Source organism: Alligator mississippiensis, chromosome 1, assembly GCF_030867095.1.
Source record: "Alligator mississippiensis isolate rAllMis1 chromosome 1, rAllMis1, whole genome shotgun sequence".
Lineage (NCBI taxonomy): Eukaryota > Metazoa > Chordata > Crocodylia > Alligatoridae > Alligator > Alligator mississippiensis.
Window position 1 is genome coordinate 51,468,367 of NC_081824.1, and position 27,215 is coordinate 51,495,581.

The 27,215-nt window shown below is 43.4% G+C and overlaps 1 long non-coding RNA gene across 1 annotated transcript; it reads left to right on the plus strand.

The window, feature by feature from the left end:
* The first annotated feature begins 7,239 nt into the window (after positions 1-7,239).
* Positions 7,240-23,111, plus strand: LOC109285455 (uncharacterized). The gene is made up of 3 exons (XR_002093205.2): positions 7,240-7,310; positions 12,695-12,808; positions 22,885-23,111. It is a non-coding gene; the product is annotated as an uncharacterized LOC109285455 (long non-coding RNA).
* The last annotated feature ends 4,104 nt before the right edge of the window (positions 23,112-27,215 follow it).

Below are 27,215 nucleotides of genomic sequence, written 5' to 3' on the forward strand. Positions count from 1 at the left end.
CTTGTCATTCATCAAACATTTAGTTCCTAAACTATTTTAATTTATTCTCTTTTAATACTCCAAAGACTTAATAGGAAATATGTGATTTATGAAGTTTCTTGTGTGAGCTTTAGTCTCTTTCATGGCCTGATCCTGTCAGGTGGTGAGCACTGTCAACTCCTGTAGAATTCAAGTTTGGGAATGGCGGAAATTAGAAATGAAATTTGCCCACTTAGATCTCTCTAGCAAGGCATTTAAATTACCTCCCTGGTTTTTAGAAGCCACTTACTCAAAGGGAGTTGAAGGTGCCAAGTATCTTCCAGAATTGTACATTGGCTAGAAGTGTACAAATACATCTCTGGCTGCAGCAGAAACTTGAGCAAATGTGTACAAGCCTGTTCTTTCTGAGGTAACTCAGTAACATAAATTAGGTGGGGCTGGTTAACTTTATTGAAAATCTAGTCTACTAAGTTGACTGCATTAATTTACTGCACTCATAAAACTTCAGGTGCAACTTCATATCTTTCTCATTCTTGGAAGCATCTGTTGTCCACCTTGCAATTTTTGCTGCCTGATTGCTTTCGTACACACATCTGTTACTAAAAACTGTTTAAAACAAATATGCTGCTTAACAGTATTGTTGTTATTCCAGTTTAGCCTGTGAAAGCTAGACCATTCTAAGCAAAACACATTATGGAACAATTGAAATCTGCTCGAACATCTGAAAACAATTTGTTTAGGGGGGTATGCTTATAGCTTTTGTCCCTCTGTAAATCAAAGACACTGACTATTACCATTTGAACAGCCCTCTGTGATATTGCACTGCTCCTGTCCAGAATTACAGTAAGTGTTTCAGGGAAATGTTAATATGTTCCACTACATTTAGTGGGATTTTTGAATTTAGAATCTCTTACAAATTTATTGACACAATATCTCATCTCCCGATTTTATTTAATGTAAAATGCCATCTGGTATAGCATAGTCTTGTATTCAAAACCAAAATGATAACAACACATTTTCTGAATTCCATGACTACTAATTGGTTTGTCAGCAAGTAGGCAAAGTTTTGAGGAAATATTTATTCTTTGGATTTGTAGCCAATTTACATTATTCACCTTATCTGTTATTACCTTTATTCTTTTGCTGAATATCTAAGAGGAATAGAAATATCAAAGTTGTGGGATATTAACCTTCTGATATTAATAGTTAAAAGAGAACTATTAACTACTCTTTGTAGTCACCACCCTTTGTTTGATGTCTCTGAAAGACTTAATCAAACTTTGAAATTATAACAGCTTGCATCTGTGTGTCTGCCAAAAAATCTCTACATAAAAAAATTGATGTAAGTCTTAAAATGCCCAGTGAGACTGAAATGTGTAATTATTCCATATTTTAGAGGTTACAGAAGTGGCTTGCTGAAGATAACACAGGACATGTTTGGTGGAGCACAGAAGAAAATTCATATACTCTAGTTCTCCATTCCTAGCTCATCCATTTCCTTCTAACTATAACTTTTTGGCCTATTTAAAAAACAAAATAAAACATAGAATAATAGAAAATTAGGGTTGGAAGGTCCTCAGGAGGTCATCTAGTCCAGCCCCCTGCTCAAAACAGCACCACCCCCAACAACATAATACCATCAAAAGTTTTGTCTAGCCGGGTCTTAAACTCAGAGGATGGAGATTCCATAACTTCTGCCTGTTCCAGTGCTTTACTACCCTCCTATTGAGAGAATTTTTTCTTAATTTCTAACCTAAACTTCTCTTGCTGCAACTTGAGACCATTGCTCCTTGTTCTGTTATTTGCCACCACTGACAATAGTCTACCTGCATCCTCTTTGGAACCACCGTTCAGGTAGTTGAAGGCTGCTATTAAATACACCCTTAGTCTTTTCTTCTCTGGACTAAATAAGCCCAGTTCCCTTAGCCTCTACTCAGAAGTCATGTGCCCCAGCACCCTAACCATTTCTGTTGCCCTTTGCTGGACTCTCTCCAATTTACCCACTATGTTACTGGGTAAATTCTATAGTGGAGGACCCCAAACTGGACACAGTACTCCAGATGTGGCCTCAGCAGTGTCAAATAGTGGGAAAGAATCACTTCCCTCAATCTGCTGGTAACTCTCTTACTAATACATCCCAGTATGCCATTAGCGTTCTTCACAACAGGGGCACACTCTTGGCTTATATTCAGTTTATTGTCCAGTGTAACCTCTAGGTCCTTCTTTGCAGAGCTGTAGCTTAGCCAGTTGGTCCCCACCCTGTACCAGTGCATGGGACTGTTCCATCCTTAGTGCAGGACTTTGCACTGGTCCTTATTGATCTCATGAGATTTTCTTTGGCACAATCTTCCAATAGGTCAAGGTCTCTTTGAATCTTAACCTCCAAAGTATCTACTACTCCCCCCAGCTTGGTATCATCTGCAAACTTGATGAGGGTGCACTCTGTCCCATCTTCCAGGTTGTTGATGAAGACATTGAACAAACCGGTCCCAGGATTGACCCTGGGGCACTCCACTTCATACCGGTTGCCAGACATTGAGCCATTGATTACTACCCTCTGAACCTGATGATCCAGCCAGTTTTCTACCCACCTTATACCACTTTATGAGTTTCCCTCAATTTATGTGGTACATGCATTCCTGGAGAATGGCGCATAAATTGAATTTGCATAAAGTGAACCCAGTTTACAATGGAACAGATAGAGATATGATCCCATGGTGGTGAGGGAGGGAGGGAGTAAAGTTGGAACTAGGGGAGGGGTGTGGTACAGCCCATCGGCAGCTTTCAGGGCTGCAGAGGCAGCAAAGTGGTGGGAACTGTGACTGGGTGCAGGGCGCAGAGCGGGGGAGCATGGCTCTTACTGCTATGCACCCTCTGGGAGGGCTGGGGAGTGGGGGGCTGCACCGGACTCTTCCTGCGGGGGCAAAACCCCCGGATCTGTGTGCAGGATGACAGTAGGCTGCCACTGCAGGCTGTGGCCAGTGGCACCACTGGGCTCTCCCCAGCACTTGGCGGGCAGGTTGTGGGGGGCTACGGAGAATTTTGGGGTGGCAGCAGCCCCCCTCCCAGCACTGTCACTTCATTCCCACAAGCAAGCCTGGGGCCGCTGATGGCACTGGGATTTACCCGGAACTCCAGGCAGATGGTGATGGCAGCGCTGGAAGGGGGGGCTGCTGGCACCCCAAAATTTGCCATAGCCCCCCCCAAACCTGCCCACTGGTGGCCTTGTAACACTGTTGGCCCCAACCTGCAGTGGCAGCCTGCTGTAATCCCATGCACAGATCCAGGGGCCCGCTCCCCCTTGGGAAGAGCCCGGCGCAGCCCTTCCAGGGGTGCATAGCAACAAGAGCCATGCCCCGCACCCTGCATCCACTCACAGATCCTGCTGCCTTGCTGCCTGCTGCAGCCCAAGGCTTCTGCTTCTCCCCACTCACCCCAGGAGCAGCCGATGCTAGCTGCCTGTAGCTGCTGGGCTGCACCGTGCCCCATGCTTCCTAGGGCTCCACTTCTCCCCTCAAATGTGAAGCTCCTCCATACGGCAAAAGCCCCTTTTGCAGTATTTGCCCCCTTTTGGGGATGCTTTCTCTTTTCTACATTTTCTTCCTTCCTCTCTCACTCTTTTTTATTATATTATAATTTTTATATAAGGTGTACTTGTAGTGAAAATAGAGCTTGGAGATGCTTTTACAAAAGTACTTTAAGTTTGAAAGTAAGTTGTACCATGTAACAATGTTAGCAAGGGCAGGAATCTCTGTATGGATCGGGTCCCTGAATGAATCATGGTTGATTGTGTAACATAGTAGCTAGTCTGGATAAGCAAGTTAATGAGTGGCAATTAACACCTACAAAACTACAGACTAAGAAGAGGAAAGAATCAATACAGAGCCAGGAACTCCCTGAAACTTCACTGTTAAAGGTACAGAAGCCCCGGTTTGAACTAATCAGTGCTGGAAACAGACCTTTGGGGCTGAAATACCCCCTGATCAACCACTTCCAGAGCTCTATTCATCACGGCAGTGAATCAATCAAAATTCATCAACAGACTCCCAAGACTGCATGTACCTGTGGGCGTGACCCCTGGGGCTGACAGCTTCCAAGGACATCCCTTGAGGGCAATGACCCCTGGATTGGGTAAGCCCAAGAATTGGAGAGTCACTGAAGTCTGCCAGAGAGGGATAAAAGGCAGTGAAGAATGACCCCCAATGGCACCCTCTTTGGCTTGACCAGCACCCTGCCTGTCCAGCCAGAAGGACCAGCTGGTGACCCCCTTCTGAAGCAACATCACACTGAAAGAAGCCTCAGCTGGCCATCAGTGGTGGACTCCAGTGCTTGGGGATAGGTATATCTTGACACCAGAGCTTAGTGTTCATATCTAGCTACTGTGAGTGTGCGTGTGTGTGTGAATGAGTGTGTGTTTGAGGGGATCAGCACCAACGTTTATGGACTGACTTTTGGATCCGTCCAATAAACTAGAATTTTATGATGATCCTGTGAGTTGGTCCTTTGTAGCCAACGCTATTTAGCATGTATTGGAGCAGAGGTCCATCATGTGTATAGGTGACATCACCCTTGTTGCTCTCCCTTCTAACCCTAACCCAGAGACTTTCAAGAGGCCTATCTATCTTCAGTTTCATACTGGCGCTCTGAGCAATCATATAACTCTTTTACATAAAGTGCAACTCCTCCTCCTCTTCTCCCTTGCCTGTCCTTCCTGAACAGTTTATCCATGACAGTGCTCCAGTCATGGGAGCTAGCCCACCAAGTCTCTGTTATTCCAATAACAGTCAAAGTTTCTTGACTGTGCAAAGACTTCCAGTTCTTCCTGCTTGTTTCCCAGGCTCCATGCATTCATGTACAGACACCTGAGGTAATTAGCCAATTGCCCTACTTTCCCAGGAAGAATGAGATGGCCTACCTTGTTATTCCCTCCTGCTTGTGCTTCCTCTAGGTCATCCACTTCCCCACTTACCTCAGAGCTCTGGTATTTTATGCTATTTCATTAATTATACAATTTAAGATGCCTTTTTTCAAATTATTAAACTGAATTAAATACAGCTCAGCAACCATTACACTTAGATGCCAGAAGTAATTAATTGAATTTTTTGTTTCTCATGTTTGAGCCAAAGAAACTGTCTGCAGCTATATGACTTTATTTTGACCACATGGAAGAACTTCAGGAAATTATGCATGAAGTTGTTGGTTTCCTCAGTACTATATTTACATGCCTTTCTACAATAGTGGTTTTCAACCTTCTTAATTTTGAAGCACCACTTAGTAGACACAAGGCACCGCTCAGAAAATACCAGCTCTTAGTTTTGTATACAAAAATATAATAGGAGAATTCTTCTTTCATGAAGAATATTAGAAAGACCACAACAGGTCAGCATGTTTTTAACACTAGAGATTCCTATTTGCAAACTCTGGGTTTATCTTGTGAATCATGTTTGCATACCTCATGGTGTTACCATTGCATGGCACTACTGACAGGATCTCAAGGCAAATGTAATAGTGGGAGGTACCTGGTGAAGTAGCACTGGTGAAGCAGGACCACGGATCATCCCATATAACACCAGGGGAATGAATGAGAGCCTGGAAAGGGCGGGAGATAGTTTTTACGTACCTGCTGGGGTGACAACAGTGGCAGCAGAGTGGCAGGCACAGCAGCAGCCCCACTTTGTAAGTTCCTGCTTGCTGCACATTGGTGGCATGCTAGGGTTGATGTTATATTCGGGCACCCGGAGCTGGAGAGCAGAGGGGAAGGAGAAGCGTGGAGGAAGCTCACAGTGGCGAGATCTCAGCTGGTGCCACACAAGCAGGTGAAGGGACGAGCTTCACAGACTGAAGGCTTGGAGAGGCCTTTGGCATTAGAGGACCAGAGCCCTGAGAGGCATGGTAGGGCCACAAAGCCCAGGTGACTTGGGTAGAGCCTTGCAGGAGCAAAGCATGATCCACTACTCCCCATGATCACTCCGCTGAACCTGTGAGTGAAGAGAGCTGCATGCGAGTCTGAATGCATAAGTGACCCAAAGGCATTTGGGTACTGGGAATCATCTGTTTAATTCATTTATGAATTGGTTTGAAATTATATGGACTCATTAGTCAGTGAAAGAATTGATTTGCCCATCAGCTGGAGAACTTAATGAATTGCCACTGGATGTGATTGACCTGATTAATTTGTTTAGGAGTCGACTATTGGGACTACATGGACTATTTACTCATTGAAATATTAATTTACCTGTTCACTGGAGGATTTAATGAATCGCCACCAGGCTTAATTGCACTGATTAATTTATGAATTGGTTGAGATTATATGAATTATCTGTTTATTGGAAGAATTAATTTGTCCATCAACTAGAGGACTCAATGAATTGCCACTGAGTGAGATCGACCTGATTAAGTTTTCTATTGATTGAGTGAATAGCCCAGAACACCTTACCTTAGAGCTGTGGAACAGACTTCAATTTAAGATCTGGGTGTTCTGAAGAAGCAGGGAAAGGGGAGGAGGAGCCCTGAATGACACCTGCATGTGCCACTCACATTAGTTCCCAAGTATGACCAAGGACCCTCCCTCTAATCCTCAAAATTAAGGCATGGCAGGTCAAGCTAGGGGTGAACTTGGTTAGCAGGAGGCATTAAGGATCAAACTGTCTGGCCCTAAGAGCCGGCACCCCAGGGGCAGGAGTGCTTGTGCCTTTCAGCACAACATATACTGACACCACTGCTCACAGCAACCCAGAATGCCACAGAACCTGGTTGAAAACTCTCTTCTAGACATTCATGTTGTAAGATATATAACATAAATAAGTAACAATACAAAAATAGTTAATTAAATATTTATTTCAAGGAATGGAATTCCACTTATTTTCCTGTTCAATAATTACACTAATCAAAACCAGCTGAATTGAAATGGTTATGCTAAAGCTGACACTGGGTTATGTACAGCAAGTTACCTGCTGCATCACAACATTTATCAACAAGGTCTCAACTTGAGGGGCTGTTATGAGGGATAGGATAGGAAGCCATTTGTGGGAAGGTTAGGCCTGTTACAGAAGAAGATCAGAAACTTTTGCAAACATCTACATGCAATGGATTTTACTTTCATTTTTTACTCCAATAAAATAATTTATATTGCAATTGAGAGAGAATGTTGTTTTAGATTAATAACATGCAAAATAATTGGTACGTGTTGTTATTTTTGATAGAGAAAATTATTTAAAAAGTAAACTATTACTATTTTTCATGTATCTTTGTACCAGATCAGCTGTTCTGTGCATGGCAGTAGGTGCTACAGCACACCGATTCCTCCTGTGAGGTCTTACCCGCTCAGGCAGGTAGGATAACTCACTCTTATGCCCTTGTGGCTCAATTAACTGTCTTGCCATTGTTTCTGACTGGTTTACACACCATGGTTAAGGAAACAGATCAAAATTTAAGGCATTTTCAAAGAAGCAGTAGCAGTCTGCTCTATGTTGCTTATCCCTCAGCTAGTGACTACAACTCTTGATCTTGCTTTATGTCTGATATTTGGCTTTGATTGACTATGACTCGAGAACTCTCTCTCTCACCCGTTACTCTGCCCTGACACCCTCATGATATCTGCTGATGTACTTTATGCATTGGGCTAGCCCTCCAAAAGTTTTCATAAACTATCACACATTTTCTGTGACAAAGAACTGCCTATCAGGATTGGCTGAAATTAAAACACACAACTTTTGTAGGAGAAATGACTTTGAGTCACAATTAAATCAACCTAACAATTCTTAACTCAGACATTAGGTGTGGTTCAAATAAAGCCTTTTTAAAACTCTGCTGTGGGGTGTGATGAAGATACCTCCATGAGTTTGATCTCCTCTGCAATCACTGCTTCTAAGAGGTCAGATATCACTTTCGTGTCCATGGTATTAAAACCTAAGAAACAGGTCTGTATCCCTGATATAGACATAGAACGCAAATATTGGAAAATATTAGAAAAATAATAAAATGAAGGAATCTTGGTTATCCAGAGTCTATTAAATATGTCAGGCATTTGGGGGGAAAGTCTTCAACTTCCTACCATCTATGAATCTATAACATGGAACAAAGGCAAAATATCTCACAGATGTATAATATGCCATCACCTGCACTCTCCCTGGAATTGCTGGGTCAGGACAAGAAAGAAGGTTACCATTGCAGGTGAATCCAACCAAACAATTTCTATTTGTCTATCAAGAAAGTGACAAATGTATATTATGGTTTTTGTCCACTTAAATATAAGAACAGTTTAGGTGTGTAAGATGTGCACTAAGTAAATTGAAGGTCCTTTGATCTCTTGGTTACTTAACAACATGTCCCTTGAGCATGCAAAGACAGCACACCATTTTGCTCAAATCCAGAGTTTGAAAATGTATTGAACAGGAATTAACTCTTAATCCATGTATAAACATACAATAAGGGAGAGAGAAATACTTTCAAATCTCCCAGAAAAAATTAATCATTTTATGAACTCAGCAGTTATGGTCTTTTGAGACATTATCCTTATCTATCAAGTGAACCTTTTTTATTCTCATTTCAATTAGTACTTACAAAGGTTTGTTTCTCTCTAGTTAATTGAAGTATAGGCTGATGTTAGCATAGTCCCACATTATCTATTCTAAACTTCTGTGACCCTAAGAGCACATTAAATTTGAGCAGAACACAATATGATGGGGAAAAAAATCAGATTAATTTCAGCTAAAACACTCCTGATGTGCTCAAAATTTAGGATATTTTAGAGAACTCATTCATAGGGACAAAGAGCTCTAGGTTATAACAACTGGAAGCCTGCAACAATAAGTACTGGGTCATTAATTTAACTATAGTGAGAATGTATTTTAATAACGTTTTCTGATGTTTGATGTAGCATTTTAATTACGAATGGCTAAAAGTTTGCCTTTTGATTTGTTCACTAGTCTGTGACAAAGGCAGAAATATGTCTGAAGATAAAAGACACTAAATTCCAGGATACATTACCCGCAGCAACTGTAATTGGACCCTTCTAAGATGTATGCTTATTTGTATTACTCTCTGTGCTGTGTTTTTGTACAGTGGATTCCTTTTACTGGAATCACTTTGGGAAATGGTGATTTGATTCTATCAACTGGCTGATTCCATTAAAAGGAGATCCATTTTTTTAAGATGGTAGATACTCACTCCCCCTCTACCCCCCAGCCCTGCCAGAGCGGACCCTCAGCTGCCAGGGCTATGGGGCCAAGGACCTGGGTCCGCAGTCCCCTTCTCCCAGGAGGAGATGGCTGCTGCTGCCTACTATGGGCTCAAGTGTTGGGGGGTGGGGCCAGCTCCCTGGTGTGGTGTGTGCTTCCAGAGGGGCGGGGGGAGGGGATGACTTGTGCCCCACAGATCTATGTACAGGGTGGGGGTGGGTAAAAAGGGCATTGGTTTGGTGTTGCACCCCTCAAAGCTACTGCACACACAGAGGGCACATTGCCTCTCCCACTCTCTGCTGGGCCCCCAGCCCTGCCAAACTCCCTCTCTCCCTACAGGGGCTCAATTCCACACCCCCCTGCCCCGCTTACCTGTGGGAGCTGCTCTTCAGGCTGCCTGGGGCCATGTGCATGTACAGTACATGCACATGATGCTCCCTGCCTGACCACCTTCCTGCTCCGTCCCAGCACCCTGCAGTCTGGCTCCTCACAAAACTGTGAAATCCCTGGGCTTCTCCGGCAAAATGATTCCAAAAACTAAAAACTACAATTATAACATGAGTGATTTTTACATGTAATAATATACAAATAGTTTTGGTTTTCCCATATTGATTCAAATAAGTGGCTGATTCCATTAACCAGTGATTCTATAAAGTGGAATCCACTGTACTTTAATTTACTGCATAACCTCTCTGAAGTAAATTTAAATGGAGCACCAAGTAACAATTTATTTGTGTAGGAGTTCGATGGCGTGCCACCTAGAGCCGAGTTATCTCCCTGTTGAAATGGTAGAGTTTCGTCATTTGGAAAATCTCCTGCCACGCCTTTGATGTTTTGAGAGAGAGGGGTCAAAACACTCTTGGGAGACAAAAGGAGTAGTTATAGGCTTAAGATGTTGACTGGTCTTTGCAGTGCTCCACCATCCCATCTCCTGCCCTAACCACACCAGATATTCTGGGTGTGTTGTTACTTGCCTCTGATGTTGATGCTCCCATCTCGGTCTTAAGGACCCCTTGACTGGAGTCTTCTTAGTTCAGCTGCTTGCCCCAATCTTCCCTGCATGGGTCCCAAGATATCTACTCCAAGATATCTACTCATTCCAGGGGGAATGTATGGTCCCACTAGGGGGAATGCCATACTGGATCTGGTATTGGCAACGGGAGATGACATGATAGGGGACCTCCAAATCGGTAGCTATCTGGGAGACAGTGATCACCTTATGATAGAATTCAACATAAGACGGCGAGTGGGTAAGGTAACTAGTAGGGTGAAAGTGCTAGACTTTAGGAAAGCTGATCTCATTGCACTCAGGCGATTAGTCAAGGAAGCACTGCAGAGTAGGAGTTTTGATGGGATGGGTGCCCAAGAAGGGTGGCTGTGCCTAAAGGAAACGATCCTTTGGGCACAAAGCAAGACGATCCCCGAGCGAGGCAAAAGAGGGAAAGGGGCCAGGAGGCTTCCATGGCTGACCAGAGAAATCCAGGGCAGCCTAAGGGCCAAAAGGGGAGCACATAAAAAGTGGAAACAGGGTGAGATCACTAAAGATGAATATACCTCCTCTGCTCGTGCTTGTAGGGAGGCAGTTAGGCGGGCCAAAGCTACCATGGAGCTGAGGATGGCAACCCAAGTAAAGGACAACAAGAAATTGTTTTTTAGATACATAGGGAGTAAAAGGAAGGCCCAGGGAGGAATAGGACCCCTGCTAAATGGGCAGAAGCAATTGGTGACAGATAGAGGGGACAAGGCTGAACTCCTCAACGAGTTCTTTGCCTCAGTGTTCCTAAGTGAGGGGCACGACAAGTCTCTCACTGGGGTTGTAGAGAGGCAGCAGCAAGGCGCCAGACTTCCATGCGTAGATCCTGAGGTGGTGTAGAGTCACTTGGAAGAACTGGATGCCTTTAAGTTGGCAGGCCCGGATGGGCTCCATCCCAGGGTGCTGAAGGCACTGGCCGACGTCATTGCAGAGCCACTGGCGGGAATATTCGAATGCTCGTGGTGCACAGGCCAAGTCCCGGAGGACTGGAAAAGGGCTAATGTGGTCCCCATTTTCAAAAAGGGGAGAAAGGAGGACCCGGGCAACTATAGGCCGGTCAGTCTCACCTCCATCCTTGGTAAAATATTTGAAAAAATTATCAAGGCTCACATTTGTGAGAGCCCGGCAGGACAAATTATGCTGAGGGGAAACCAGCATGGGTTTGTGGCGGGCAGATCGTGCCTGACCAACCTAGTCTCTTTCTATGACCAGGTTACGAAACGCCTGGACACAGGAGGAGGGGTGGATGTCGTATACCTGGACTTCAGGAAGGCCTTCGATACGGTATCCCACCCCATACTGGTGAACAAATTAAGAGGCTGTGATGTGGATGACTGCACAGTCCGGTGGGTGGCGAATTGGCTAGAGGGTCGCACCCAAAGAGTCGTGGTAGATGGGTCGGTCTCGACCTGGAAGGGTGTGGGCAGTGGGGTCCCGCAGGGTTCGGTCCTTGGACCAATACTCTTTAATGTCTTCATCAGCGACTTGGACGTGGGAGTGAAATGTACTCTGTCCAAGTTTGCAGATGACACAAAGCTATGGGGAGAAGTGGACACGCCGGAGGGCAGGGAACAGCTGCAGGCAGACCTGGATAGGTTGGACAAGTGGGCAGAAAACAACAGGATGCAGTTCAACAAGGAGAAATGCAAAGTGCTGCACCTAGGGAGGAAAAATGTCCAGCACACCTACAGCCTAGGGAATGACCTGCTGGGTGGCACGGAGGTGGAAAGGGATCTTGGAGTCCTAGTGGACTCCAAGTTGAACATGAGCCGGCAGTGTGACGAAGCCATCAGAAAAGCCAATGGCACTTTATCGTGCATCAGCAGATGCATGACAAATAGGTCCAGGGAGGTGATACTTCCCCTCTATAGGGCGTTGGTCAGACCGCAGTTGGAGTACTGCGTGCAATTCTGGGCGCCACACTTCAAGAAGGATGCGGATAACCTGGAGAGGGTACAGCGAAGGGCAACTCGTATGGTCAAGGGCCTGCAGACCAAGCCCTACGAGGAGAGACTAGAGAAACTGGACCTTTTCAGCCTCCGCAAGAGAAGGTTGAGAGGCGACCTTGTGGCTGCCTATAAGTTCATCACGGGGGCACAGAAGGGAATTGGTGAGGATTTATTCACCAAGGCGCCCCCGGGGGTTACAAGAAACAATGGCCACAAGCTAGCAGAGAGCAGATTTAGACTGGACATTAGGAAGAACTTCTTCACAGTTCGAGTGGCCAAGGTCTGGAACGGGCTCCCAAGGGAGGTGGTGCTCTCCCCTACCCTGGGGGTCTTCAAGAGGAGGTTAGATGAGTATCTAGCTGGGGTCATCTAGACCCAGCACTCTTTCCTGCTTATGCAGGGGGTCGGACTTGATGATCTATTGAGGTCCCTTCCGACCCTAACATCTATGAATCTATGAATCCTTACTTTTAATCCCACCCTTACCTTCAGGGTCAGGATGGACTCTCCCCATCCTGGGCTGTAATCTCATCTGTATCTTCGTTTTGTCCCAGGTTCCTGAAGTGGTTACCTTCACCCTGCAGGACTGGACTCACCAGCAGACCAGTTTCCTCCGCTCCTACGCTGGGTCTCGCCATCTGAGCAAACTCTTCACTGGCTTTCACCAGGTAAATCGTGGGACCGGGGCTCTTCCCTAAGCCCTGGGGTCGGTTCTCTCTCTCTGTAGTGTCTCTTGTCTTCTTTCTCCTCACCTCATCTCCCCTTCTCTCTGCCCCATGCCGAACACCCTCTTGGTGTTGCTTTAAATTTCCTTTCTGCCCAACTGGGTCCGCCGTGGCAGCCTCCTATTCGCTGCTTGCCTGACCCAGCTGTTTTCTCTTTCCCTCTTTGGCATGGTTTTTTTTCCTTTCTTTGTCCATGCTGCTTTCCTTCTTCTGGTCTCAAACCCTGGCAGCTGAATTTGCCATGGCAGCCTTTGATCTATGCAGCCCCAGCTGGCTCCTTTAATTGGTCTGGGTGTGGCATCTTTCCTCCTCTGGCTGGCCACGGTTTCTCTGGCGCCCCTTGGTAAGTTTGCCTCTTTTTTGTTTTCTTCTTTGTGTTCCCATGGCAGGTTGTTTCAGCCACCCTGTTACAGTCTGGTAAAGACTGAACAACTGTTTTGATGATGATCTGTTTGTTAGAGAGGGACAATGAATGAAAAACATGTTAAGGCAGAACAAAAATCATTCATTTATATTGGTAATCAGATGTTCTAGTGTGTTTGACAAACTTACATCATGGATTGCCTCGATTTTTTTTAATGTTTGTTTTGGGGGTGGTTGTATGGGAAAATGTATATCTTTTGGGGCTGGTTGAAAACTTTCTGGAATGTTTTTTCTGTCAAAAAATGTATAAGCAATGTAGAAGATGTCTGTTGTAATATAGTTAGATAAAAAGCAGTATGATCCCCCAAGTCAAAATTAAACATATAAATTTTTTGTTTTTTTCCAATATTTTCAGAAGGGAATTATTTATAGTTTCAGAATGTCTTCTCAATTTGAAATATAATAACATTTTAAACAGCAATTACCTTTTATTTTACATTATAAACAAAATGCATCAATTAACTTACATCCAGGAAGAGCACACACCAACTGCTGAAACTTCCTTAGCCTGATGAAGGGTTTTTGAACCCGAAAGCTTGCTTAATAACTATTCTCCAACTATTTGGGTTGGTCTAATAAAAGATATCAAATTCACCCAAGGAACCTTGTCTGCTCAATTAACTTACAGTGTTTTTGTGTTTTTTTAATGGTGTATCACAGGAAGTATTCAAATTTTGTTTTCGTTTTCATTCAGAATAAAACAGGCCAGATAACTGAGTACAAATCTCCTTCAAATCATGCAGAAAAGGAATATGAACATACATTTCAAATAAGTGTTCTAACCATTGGGCTGAAAAACACAAAAACGATATAAAAAACCAACACCAAACACACGGAGCAGCAGATCACTGCTGACCATTTGCACTCAATTATTTACTTACCTTCTTTCCTATAACTCCGTATTGTCTATTGATACTTTAAGTTCTTATGTGATCAGGGACCCTGTTTCTTTAGTTGCTTGTTGCATATATAGAGATTGAGACCTTACTATAAAACTAAGGAAAACTGATATTTTTCCACAGCGCAAGTTGGATGCTTTGCGTAATTTACCATTCATTGAACAAGCTTCATCACTAAAACTGATATACTATCAATTAAGAATGTTACTGAACAGAGGAGGAAACTGTTGCATGGCTCTTACCAAGAGATGTGGTAACACAGTACAGTGCTCTAGCTTGTCTAAAGAAAAAGGTTGTCTGCAGTATCTGTCAACATAAGGATTGGCTTTCCTTGAAACTACCTTTGTTGAAATGAATACAGTTCACTGCTTGAATTCATAATAGTACAATGAGTCATTGAATTTCTGCCAACTGATTATAACATAACTTCAAAGCAACTGTAGAGAAGCAGCCTGTAAAAACCCACCTTTTATTGATATATTGAAATGTATTGGGCCAAACTTTTTTTTAATATCAGTTGACTTAGAACAGGATTGAACTTGGATTATTATAATTACACTATTGTTTTTCTGTAATGTATGAAAGATTTTAGCACACTGTCACTCCATGAGTTGGCATTATGAGTATGGCTTTGCCCCAAGGTTGGGGTTCCCCAACTCGTCTGCCATGTCTTGATGGTATATGTAAAGAAGGAGGGGGTTCAGTGGTGTCTTTCTTCCCCTCCTTGTCATGGGGTGGGGTACTCACAGGTGCATCACAGTGTTCCTTGGGGCTCTGCCTCCCCTACATCCCATCCACATGCCAACTGCTAAGGTACACAGGTCTGTGTCCTGACATGATGTCTACCCCTTGACCATGGAGTCCAGTGTCGGTGGTAGTGCTCTGGCTCTCTGTCCAGATGAAGATTGCTCCAGTATCCCTGACCCCCTGGCCTCAGGGTCTGAGCCTCAGATAACAGGCGTCCTTTCTAAGAGGAGTGCCTGCCTGGATTTCTTTAATGTGAAGAAGCTGGGAACAGCCCGTCCCCAGGTTGTTGCCAGCCACTGCTCCCGCTCAACCACCGCATGGAGTCTCTGCTCCTGAAGCCCGGAGCTCCCCTCCAGGCAGCACGCTTCCAGCTGGCTTCTCTCCCCCTGCCAGCTTCCAGAAGGGTTTTTTAATTTCCTGCGGCGTCATCGTCAGCTGCTGCAATCAGCTGGCTGCCATCCTGCCCGGGAAGCAGCTGCTTGAAGAGCCGGCGAAACACTGGCTGCTCTGCCCCCAACCATCCAGAAGGTAAGTTTCCTAGGGTGTGGGGGGCTCTCTTTCCCCCTTCAGGAACTCTGGGGGTTATCTCCAGCATTCCCAGCACCTGTGGGGGCTTTTCGTTGCCACACACACTGATAAATGTTATGGCCTGTTCCACAGCTAGATTTTGAATTGAAATATCTACATCTTTAGACATTTGGCTACTACCTGAATGTTGAAAATTTAACTGCTTTGAAGTTTTGGTTTTGTTTATACCATAGGTGCATGAACCCAAACAGTTGAATTCTGAGGTACTCAAAATTCAGATCTGAGTCCTGGTTTGGATTTTGAGCCTAGCTCTTTACTGTTATTGATTTAAATGTTTTGGGTATGTTAAATATTTAACCCTTCCTGTGATGATACAGGTGTACAGCAGTGTACAGCAATCTTCTTCCTTGGCTCTAGTACTGATTGGTTTAGCTTTCTATCTAAAAAAATTCTATAGATATCATCAGCTAAGTGTATGTTCTTAGAGTTCATTTTATTCTTCACATGTTTTTCCTGTTGCTGGTATCCTGGGTCTCTTCCTCATGAGATGGACACTTCTATAGAGTGCAAATAATGTTATTTTAGTCCAGGGAAAGAAGGATCCAGAGAAGAAAGAAGAAGCATGCTCTTGCATTCTTTATCTGCTCTTGCCTCATAATCTTCTTCTGCTGCTCTTGGAGCTTCCCTGGCCTCTTTCCTTCTGGGACTGTTTTACAGTTGCACCTCAATCTGAGAGGAGCTAGTGCAGGTTCTGAAGGGGGTGTGGACTGCAGTAAGTGAGGCAATGGACTATTTTTTGCTTTGGCCTTTGATTCTCTCATTGCTGCACAATGTAGTAAAATATTAGATTAGCAATAAAGGAAAAGATACAATAGGTGCTTGTGAAGGGAAGAGATTGAGGCAGGAGAAAATCCCAAAGAATCTAGAGCAGTTTGTACTTCAGGTGCCAAGAGAAGCCTAGTGAGAGTAGGGAGCATGCATTTTCGTAGCTTGTACTCCCTCCGGATATACAGAGGGAGCACCAGGATGGGCATTTCTGGTCCTGGAAAGGGCAGCTGGGAAAGAACCATGGCCAGTGAGAGGGATGCCAGAGCTCTTCTCAGCTGACAGCATCCTACAGATACCCATGGGAAAAGCAAGCCAGCCCACCAGTCAAGGTGGTTGGAGGACCACCAAAGGAACCTGGGGTACGCCTTAGTGAGGAGCTGCTCCAGGACAGCCAGGCAATGACTGAAGCAGTGGAGACAGGACTCAGAAGCTGGCAGAACAAAGGAATACCAGGAGAGCAGCCAGCGCATGAGGGGCTGTGAGTTTAAAGGGGCAGTGCCCCTTTGATTTTCACTCTCTTCCTCTGGTTTTGTTTGTTTGTTTTTGTTTGTTTTTTGTTTTGGGAAGGGTTGTGTTCTTTCTTGATGTGCCAGGAAGGCAGCAGGAGGGAAAGCCTCTCTCCCCATGAAGGTGTTGATCTTGACCCTGGGGAGTTAAAGCATGGTGAAAATCCCAGTAAAAATTGATCTTGAGCTGGCTGATCTCTGGACAGGGGAGGAATTAATTTAGTTTGATTGCCCCATGAACCCTGGAAGGACTGAGGTAATTTGATTGACCTAGGAACTGGGTAAGAACTGATTTTGTATTTGTTTTAAATTAATTGATGAACCTGGCAGGGGAGGGGCAGGGACTATTTTGATTTGATTAACCCAGGAACCTGGGGCGAACTGATCCTGATTGATTGTCTAAGGGATCCTGAATAGATTGATTGGGATTAATTAGCCCAGGAACTGGGGATGAATTGATGTAAGGCAGATGTCTCACAGACTCTAAATGGACTTATTCATTGATGGGCCTGGTCATCTGTAATGAGTGGATTCAAGGATGGACTTAGAAATCCCAAAAGACAGAGCTTCACTCATAAACCTTATTAAGTAAACATCAAGTAATGGCCAGCAGTGTCTTTAGCCAACGCAAGATCCAGGCCCTGATGTGCATCATCTTGGATGTGGTTAGGGTGGGGTGTAAGCAGAGGAGGAGCCTCACAAAGAAAGCCCATCCAGAAGATCCAGCAGAGTTGTCACCCAGCCCCTATCCAACTCCCAAGGTTTCAGCTAAAGAAACCCATACATCAAGGAGTGGCAGGCAAAAGAAGGACATCAGAGGTTGGTAGTGACAGGACCATCTGGCTTTTCCATGGCTCACTCCAGCAAAGCATTGGGTAGGCAGGGACTATGGCCTTATAGCACCCACTCCCACCAGTGCTATAAAGAAAACACTTTAAAAACAGTAAAATATTCTTAAATAAAAGCCTTTAAGTAGGCAACACTGAGGATATTTGATTGATATTTTTGTACTATATATTTCTGGCCATTCTGAAAAAAGACTAAGAGTCAAAAGTACCAGTTTAATGACAATAATAACAGAGTCCAATATATCTCCTTTTTAATTATTTTAGTCTCAGAGAAGTTTATTTGGAAATAGGGGGAATATTTTTATTGCTGAGTCACAGAAGAAATGAGAAAATGACTGTGAAATGTTCTGTCTAGTCTAATTAAGAGACAGATAATGAAATACTCTATAAGCTAGTTTTTATAGCTAACAGCCATTTTAGCAGAGAGCCAAAGAAAATAAAGATAAAAAATGTACCTAAATGAACATTAAGAAAAAGTTAGGAAGAAGGGAAGACTGACAATCTAAGGATTACTAAATATACAATGTTTTATTCATAGAAGACTGAAAAGACATTTCTGTCACTGGATACCTTAGTCTTGGAATATGTTGAATATCTCATCAAGATGATGATAAGTGTTTTGGCCAGGGGTATATGAAAGACCCATCTCATGTGGCTTTAGAATTAAATTGTCGAGCTTTCATCACATAAAAGGCTACTGTGAACAAAAAAGGAAACATAAGGTTGCTATATAAAAACAATTAACCTGAAAATGGAATATTTGGCAGTTTACTTCTTATCCACTTTGGACAATGAATGCCATGTTAATGTACTAATTTATCATGGATTCATACTGATTTCTCCTCTGTCTATTTTAAAGTCTGTGTTATACTTGAATGTTCAAGTATAACTTTGGCAAGGATGTACCCATAGCTACAAAGGATGCTCTATCTTGAGAAATAGTTGGTATCTTACTTTTATTTTTTCCATTGAATGACAGTATAATAAGCGGTTTCAATCAGCAGGTATTTTTCTGGCTTAAGACAGAAATTGGAAGTTCTAATCACATCTCTCTTGATTGGCTACTTGAGCATCAGAAACCAGATGACTGGAAGTAAATTGGGGAATGAATACTTAGAGGAAACATTAACTGAATTTCTACCTTTGCTTACAATGAAATGCAAGATAGACACATAAGTGATATAGTTCCTACAGACTTTTATTTTTGATTTATGGAATGTTAGAGCTGATACATTAAAACTATTAGCTTTATTAAAATACCACAATTTATAGTACAGGGATATTATTACTAGTTATAAAACCTAAAAGCAAATTTCTAGTGAATATTGGACATATCTTTGTTCTGGACATCTTTATGGTAAGTGGGACTTCTCAGGTGACAAAGGAGATAGAATAATATGGCTCTTAAAGCTTGCTGAAGTGTAGCATAGGCATTTGACAATGGCAGGATGGTGGTGGCCTTAATTTGAGAAATTATATTTAGGAAAAGAATGGATATCTACATCAGAAAATGCTTGCTCTTTATATACACATTCAGTGGCGCACAAAATGTACAGCCTGTAGATGGATGCATGATTTAATGTAATGATAACAAGGAAAAGTCAGGAAACCATTATCCTAGCTGTCCAATATCACCTACTCATTAGAGCAAGCTTTACGGTGCTTTGAGAGACATGAAAGACCTGAACTGTTGAGCCAGTTACGTTTTAAATTAATGATTGATTTTTCTTCTGGTTCAAAGCAGAGAAAAGCTTTAAGAACAGCAAACATCTGTACTTTTTCATTTCACCCAAGAAATAATGAAAATAGAAACATTGATCTTGGGCTAATAAATTATGTAGGCAAGAGTCATAATAAGGGTCAGGATATATACCCTATTCCCAGTTCATATTCCAGATTATTCTCTGCACTGATCTATATAAAGATGATGTTAGCAGCCTATATAGACCTCCCATTATCATGTGCCAGGACTACAGAGGCCCCTAAATGGCCTCCCAATGTAGCAATTTCCTATAGGCATTATAACTCAATCTTTACATGAGGTTTAAGTAGTGAAAAAAGAAGGTGTAATGTAATCAAGAACTATTATGATTATAATGCAATGTGTGCATTTTTCAGCTAGCCATGAAGGCAGAGATCCACAACGAGACCTAAATTGTTAGGGTGACTATATGTGGATCTTGGGGAGCATTGGATTTGCAGCTGAATACAAGGCTTTAACCTGTGGCCTAGCAGAGCTGCTAACCACAAGGCAGAATGATATAGTAAGAGTAATATTACAAGATGCTTAGGCAAGCATATTTTTAACAATATAAAAGTGTTATAAGGTATATAGCTCATTATGTATCATTAGGAAGTAAGGCAGATTTTGCTTATGAATGCTTATGCTAAGCCAGCCATTTTGCTTATGCTAAGTAACCATCTTAACCAGCTATTTTCTGAGAAAAAGCAGCAAGTGAGTCTGTGTGCTGTGAATGAGGTGAAGCCTTAGGAATGTGAAGATGGTACAACCTGGGACGGAAAAACAGACTGGAATGTGAAAGACAACACGTGACTGGTAACAGAATCCCAAAAAGGTGTATGGTGATTGGTGATGAGGCCTCCAGAAGCTTTCAGGTTTTGGTCAAAGTCTGCCCAGTGACCGAAGAAGTGGGGTCAGGGTCCTAGACATGGGCTCATAGCAGAAAGACATGTAGATAAGTGAAATACATAGGTAATTCCATGGTAATGAAGTAAACAGTAAACAGAGGTGGAGCTTGAAATAGGTGGAAATATGTGTGGAACAAAGGAGAGGCAAAGGTGGAGTTAAATGGTAATGAGCATGAACCAAGGTGTACAAAATGTGAAAAGAACTAATGTTCACCGCAGGTCCCTGGTTTGTTGTTTTTTATGGAACCTGACCCGAAGCTGTCTCCAGTCTGAATAAAGCTGTTGCGAGCAATGTGTGCTGGTGTTTGCTCCCTGTTTGCCCTGGCAACTGAATGACTGGATCCATGAGCAACTGGATCGTCGTCTCCCTAGTCATTGGGTGCCGCATGGAGTCAGGGTCTAACACTAAATATGACAAGTGGGCATGGAATTACAAACACATAAGTTAGACATCGAGGAATCACTGATAATTGGACAGTATTGGGAGCATGCTCACTGAGTGGGGAACAGTTTGGAGCCAACCATCAGAAGGCATTAGGCATAAGGGAGTGTCTGACTGGATGTTAGCAGTGATCTCTTTTCCTAGGATTATTTCTGTTTTTAAATCTAATGACTGCTTAACATAAAGTGTATAAACAATCTTAGGAATGGGGTCCAGAACCAAAGACACAGACTTCCAACAGTGTGTCCTTCTCACTGGTCTTACATGCTTCCTTTTAATTACTCTTCTGACTCCATGGATTTTACTTTCTTGTTTGCCTAGTGGCTTGAACTCAGTGGGAGAGGTGGAGATTGTCCTCATCCAGACTGTCCTATAGGCTAGTAGTTTTGACTATTGTCACGTGAAGGTGGAACGTGTGGGTCTGAGTCCTCATAGGCTTTTTTCCTTTTACATGTCTTTGTGATAAGGTTTTTAGCAGAATTTGCAGATTAATTGGAATCTGACAGGACCACACCATGAGTGCTTCTGCTATGGCCTTAAACTTCCAATCTCTGGGTTGTCATCTGTGTGCCTTAGTACCTGCACCACCCCAGCCCTCATCTTCATAGGCTGAGGAAGACCTAGTTTTTCTACTTACTGAATTACTGTTATAATCAGTAAGCTGCTGTTTTAAGTGTGTGTCATTCTTCATTCTCCAGCCCCAGCCAGAAATATTTGAAAGTATTTTGTTTGGTCAGTAATGTTAGGGTAATGATATGGATTTTTGGGGAGCACTGGATCTGCAGCTGAATAAAGGCCTTTTTTCTGTGTCTCAGCAGAGCTGCTGGTCACAAGGCAGAATGATGTATTAAAAATAACCTTGCAAATGCTTAGGTAAGCAGTTTTCTAACAAAGTCATAGTGTTAGAGCCCATTGTGTAAAAAGAACAAGATGCAGCCCGCCAGCTATCGTCAGGAGATAAAGCAGAAGCAAGACCATGGAGCTGAAGAAGGAGTCAGCAAGAAACCAGAAAAAAACAGTGATTGAATGAAATGCATAGGCAATTCCATGTTAATGAAGTAAACAGTAAACCGAGATGGAGCTTGAGATGGGAAGAGAAATGGGTGGAACAAAAGGAGGAGTGAGGGTGGAATGAATGTTAATGAGCATAAACCAAGGTGTATAAAATTTTAAAAGAACTATTGTTCAGTGCCAGTCCCCGGTTTGTTGTTTTTTGGGACCCTTGTCTGAAGTCTGTCTCCATTCTGAAAAAAGCTGTTGCGAGCAATGTGTGCTGGTGTTTGCTCCCTGCTCTGCTCTGGCTAATGAGTACCAGGATCCATGAGCAATTGAATCATTATCTCCCTATTCGTTGGGCGCCGCATGGAGTCGGGGTCTAATAAGTAATACTATATTATTGTGCATACAACACAAACCTTTTCTCCCAAAAATCAGCGCCCCCAAATTGGGGTGTGTGTATTTTGTGTGGAAGCTGATTTTCTGCTTGGGATAGAAGTAACCCTGCTTTGATTCCTGCTTCACAGTGCAGCACAGCTAACTGAATAGCTCATTGTTCAGTCTAATGGTATTAATGATTGTGTGTCCTTCTAATGGTCTTGATCTCCAACTAATCATGCTAATCTTTCTTAGGGTAAATTTGCTGTCTGCTAGCTGTTCCTGGTCATTGTCCTTCTGTTTTGCAATCTTGGAGATTCTTTAGCTCTTTTCAAAACCATAGATCCACCCATGGAGACAAGTTTCCAGTAGCAGTTAGGGTTTCAGATGAAGTTATGCAGGAAACAGAGCTGAAGATCAGCTCTGTCCCTGCTCTATTCTGCCATAACTCTGATTTTTTCTTCATTCTGCCTTTCAAAAACAAGATGGGTATTATATTCTGAGGCATGTTGTATGTGAGAAGATATGCTACCTTAGGTGACACTTTTTGGTACCAGTTTTTGGTAGTTTAATATTAACTACAAAAACTATAACAACTCAGGAGTGGAAATACAGTACTCTACTAAAAAATATGCATAAAGCACATGACAAATAGATGCACTTCAGATAAGTATCAAGATTGTGGCAGTTTCTCTGTCTACAATGACTAACAAAATGGAGCTCCATTGGCTCCTACAACAAACAGGATTAATAATAATAATGGTTGTTTTCACAGCTACATGGATGATGAGGGATCTTTGTCAGCTAAACCACAATCCTTACATGATTTTATGGAAGAGTAAACATGATGGTGGCAATCTCTGGAAGCTAGAGAAGGTTGAGAGATGCCTGAAAAGAAAGGTAATTGTATTTGGATTCGTACTGAAATGAAGGCATTACTTCGCAGCAGGTAGAATAATTATGAACTAAAAACAGTCTACCTAACTGTGAGAGTCTGGATGAAGTGGGGTGGTAAAATGATGTTTGGTAAAGTTAGTGTTGTAATATGTGATTTGTGAAGGAAAAGATGAAAAAAACATTGCTACTTACATTCAACCATTTTTAAACAAAGAGGGAAAAGGAAGGTTTACTGAATCTTTTTCAAATTAATTCTGATTTTCAACTATTAGCAGAAGACAGGCCAGTATTATGAAGATCAAAGAGCTTCAAGATGCAGTTGTTAGTATTTAAATAAATTATACTACGCTATGGGCAAAGCTTTCTTTGCTAGCGCTTCTGGTAGACTCCCATTGACACTAGCAAAACCCCCCATTTTTATTTTTATTTTCTTAAAAAAAAAAAAAAAATGCATTCCCTCCCCTTCCCCAACCATTTCTGACTTTGTCTCTCCCTCTCTATTCCCTATAGATAAGTGAGCTAAGACTTAGGATAAGCTTCAGCATTTTATTTTGGTAGCAAGTTGTATTTGTTTTGTTTTTTCTCCTTCTTTATATTGTATAATTATTATGTTTATATTTCATAGATTTCATAGACATTAGGGCTGGAAGGGACCTCGGAAGATCATCGAGTCCAGCCCCCCGCCCAAAGGGCAGGACGTCAGCTGGGGTCATAGGATCCCAGCAAGATAAGCATCCAGTTTCATCTTGAAGGTGTTCAATGAAGGCGCTTGAACAACCTCCGGCGGCAGGCTGTTCCAGACCTTGGGGGCTCGGACAGTAAAGAAATTCTTCCTTATGTCCAGCCTGAAACGATCTTGTAGTAGTTTGTGACCATTCGTCCTCGTCATCCCTTGGGGCGCTCTGGTGAACAAACGTTCCCCTAGATACTGGTGATCACCCCTGATAAACTTGTAGGTGGCCATCAGATCACCCCTGAGCCTGCGCTTTTCCAGGCTAAAGAGCCCCAGGGCTCTCAGCCTGTCATCGTAGGGTCTGCTTCCCTTACCCCTGATCATGCGCGTGGCTCTTCTCTGGACTCTCTCAAGCTTCTCCACATCCTTTTTGAATTGTGGAGCCCAAAACTGGACGCAGTACTCCAGCTGCGGCCTCACTAAGGCCGAGTACAGGGGGAGAATGACGTCCTGGGATTTGCTTGAGAAGCATCTATGGATGCAAGCCAGCGTTTTGGTCGCTTTACTAGCCGCAGCATCGCATTGCAGGCTCATGTTCATCTTGTGGTCAATGATGACCCCCAAGTCTCTTTCTTCCATAGTGCTAACCAACATAGCACTGCCGAGCCTATAAGGATGCTGCGGGTTTTTTTTCCCAAGGTGGAGAACCTTGCATTTATCGGCGTTGAACACCATCAGATTCTCATCCGCCCACTTGCTGAGCCTGTCCAGGTCAGCCTGGATCACCCGCCTGTCTTCTGGCGTGGATGCTTTGCCCCAAAGTTTGATGTCATCGGCGAACTTGGCCAGTCCGCTTCTGACTCCAGTGTCCACATCGTTAATGAAGATGTTGAACAGTATGGGTCCAAGGACAGAGCCCTGGGGGACCCCACTGGTCACAGGACACCACGATGAGTGACTTGCATCAATTACTACCCTCTGGGTCCGACCCCGGAGCCAATTTTCCAGCCAGTGGATCGTGGGGGACCCAAGGCGACAATTGGCCAGTTTCTCCAAGAGACGATCATGGGACACCAGATCGAAGGCTTTTTTGAAGTCAAGATATATGACATCAATCTCATCTCCCTTGTCCAGGTGATAGGTCACCTGGTCGTAGAAGGAAATGAGATTGGTCAAGCAAGACCTACCCGCAACAAACCAATTGATTTTTACTGCTCTATATTACTGTTTTACTGGTACCATATGATTTATGCTGACTTACATATGTAGGCCTAAGTCATGTCAAGTTTCCATTTTGTTTGTCAAGTCTCCATCCTGTCCCCAGGCCTGGTTGTGTAACCTATGACCTACCCCACCTATGTAACTTGGTTCATGAATGAATGGGGATGAATGCAGGTGCTTGAGAGAGAATGGCAGTAGGTCTAAAAGTAGCTCCCTCTGAATGACCAGACCATCAACACCAATACCTGGACCAATGACCCAGCCTTTGGAACCACCCTCAGCATTCAAGAAAAAAAAGATGAGGCAACCCACCCTTGTGCCAGGTTGCACATGTTCAGTAAGAACATCTGGAGCCCTCTGGAACAGGACTGACCTTGCCTGGACGGACTTGGGGGTCGGACTTGATGATCTATTGAGGTCCCTTCCGACCCTAACATCTATAACATCTATGAATCTATGGACAGGCCCTCCCCTTAGGAGATCAGAGGTAGTCTGCCCCATAAAAGAGGTAGTGAAGACTGACTCCTGGGGATGCCCTCTCCATCTGGACCAGCACCATGCCACACCACCTATTCACCCAGAAGCCCTGCCGGCGATCCCCCTCTGGATAACACCTGCTGGACAAGGACCCCTTTCTAGCCTGGATAGGTAGCTATCACTACCGCTCCTCCCCCTCTTCAACCAAGGACTTGGACTCTGTTTCTCTTCCCTAACTGGACTCCAGCCCTTCCACTGAGTCTTTCTCCTGCTGACATTGTGAGTGCTTGAGTGTCTGAGTGTGTGTGTGAACCAGTAACTTCATCGGGCTGTGTAGTGTGTTGTCTGTTTAATAAACCTGTTATTTGGACCCCTGATATGGGTTTTTCTTTACTATGGTTTCTGCCCTGCTCCAATCTCTGCTCCTTGCCCCTCTAACTTCTGTCTCATTTCTCCCTCTCCTGCTTCTGGCTCACCGCCCCCTCCAATACCTGTCTGGAGCTCCTCTCTGCCTCCAACCCCCCTGTTTCTTTGCTACTGTCTTATCCCCACTGCCTTTTCCTTTTCCCCTGAGCTCCCAGGTGTCTGCCTCAGTTTCTTTCCTGGCTGTCTCCTCTTTGCCACCACTTATCTGCTCCCCCCCGCGCAATATCTCAGCTGTCTGCTCAGTTTCCAGCCCCAAGCTCCCAGGTTTCTGTCTCTCTCTCTTTCCTCGCTGTCTCCTCCTTGCCACCAGGCTTTTCTCTTGCACCAGTGACCTCAAGTAACCCTGGGGCCCCTTGATCTTAAGTAAACCCAAGCCTCAGTTCCTCAGCCAGCTTCTCTCGAGTCCACTGGTTCTAATCTTGGTTCTGGCAACTTTTACTCCCTACACTTTAACTCTCTGTCTCTCATCTTAACCTTCCCCCAAGTATCCCAGGTACCCCAAGCACACACATACATACCATACCATCCAAGTTAGGAACTTACCTGTGTGTATGTGTAGGTGGGTTGTGTGTGTGTGTGTGTGTGTGTGTATCATTGTGTGCATGATATACAAATTAGTGATCTGTGTATGTGTACTGAGTGTGCGGGTATGGACAATTGATTTTTGTCTAACTTTTGGGGTGTATAGTGTGTATGTTCTTGAATTGGTGATAGGTGTGTATGTGCCTAGGCTGGTTTGGATGTGTATGTGCCTGAGCTGGTGGCATGTGTGTGTATGCACCTAATTGATTTGTGTGTTTGTATATGTGCAATTGTGTCACAGCCTCTTGTCTGTCTAACAGCACAATATTGAGATCCTGAGAGTTGGCCTGATCCCACAGGGCAACAACACCAGTAGCACCATATTAGTAAAATATCACTGAAGCCGGTCTTAAGACAGCTGTATAATCTCTTTTCCAGGTTTTGTGTATAAAATCTGTCATAATGCTCAAAAATAACAAATAATGTATCCTCCCATTTGGACAGAGAAAAGGGAATTATGGTAACTAAGATACCGATTACAGCATATCCCTCTCTCTCACACCAGAGAGTCTTTTATTTACTAGAACAAACATTACAGAGATTATAACAATCTTTCAGCATTTACTTTTAGATTTTCTTTCTCACAGCCTCTTGAGAAATTAAGACATTTATTTTGACAAAACTGCTTTTTCCAACAAGCTGTGACATTAGTACCCATTACATAGATCCTTAAATACTAGAACAAAAGCCTTTATTTTATAACTAAAGCCATAATTATCTATTGAGTAAGCAGTCTTGTAGAGTGGGAGCATCTCCTGTGAGCTGATGAGTGTCCTTATCTCCTGGGAAGTTAATGGAAGTTGAATACAGTTAGTACCTCCCAGTCTCAG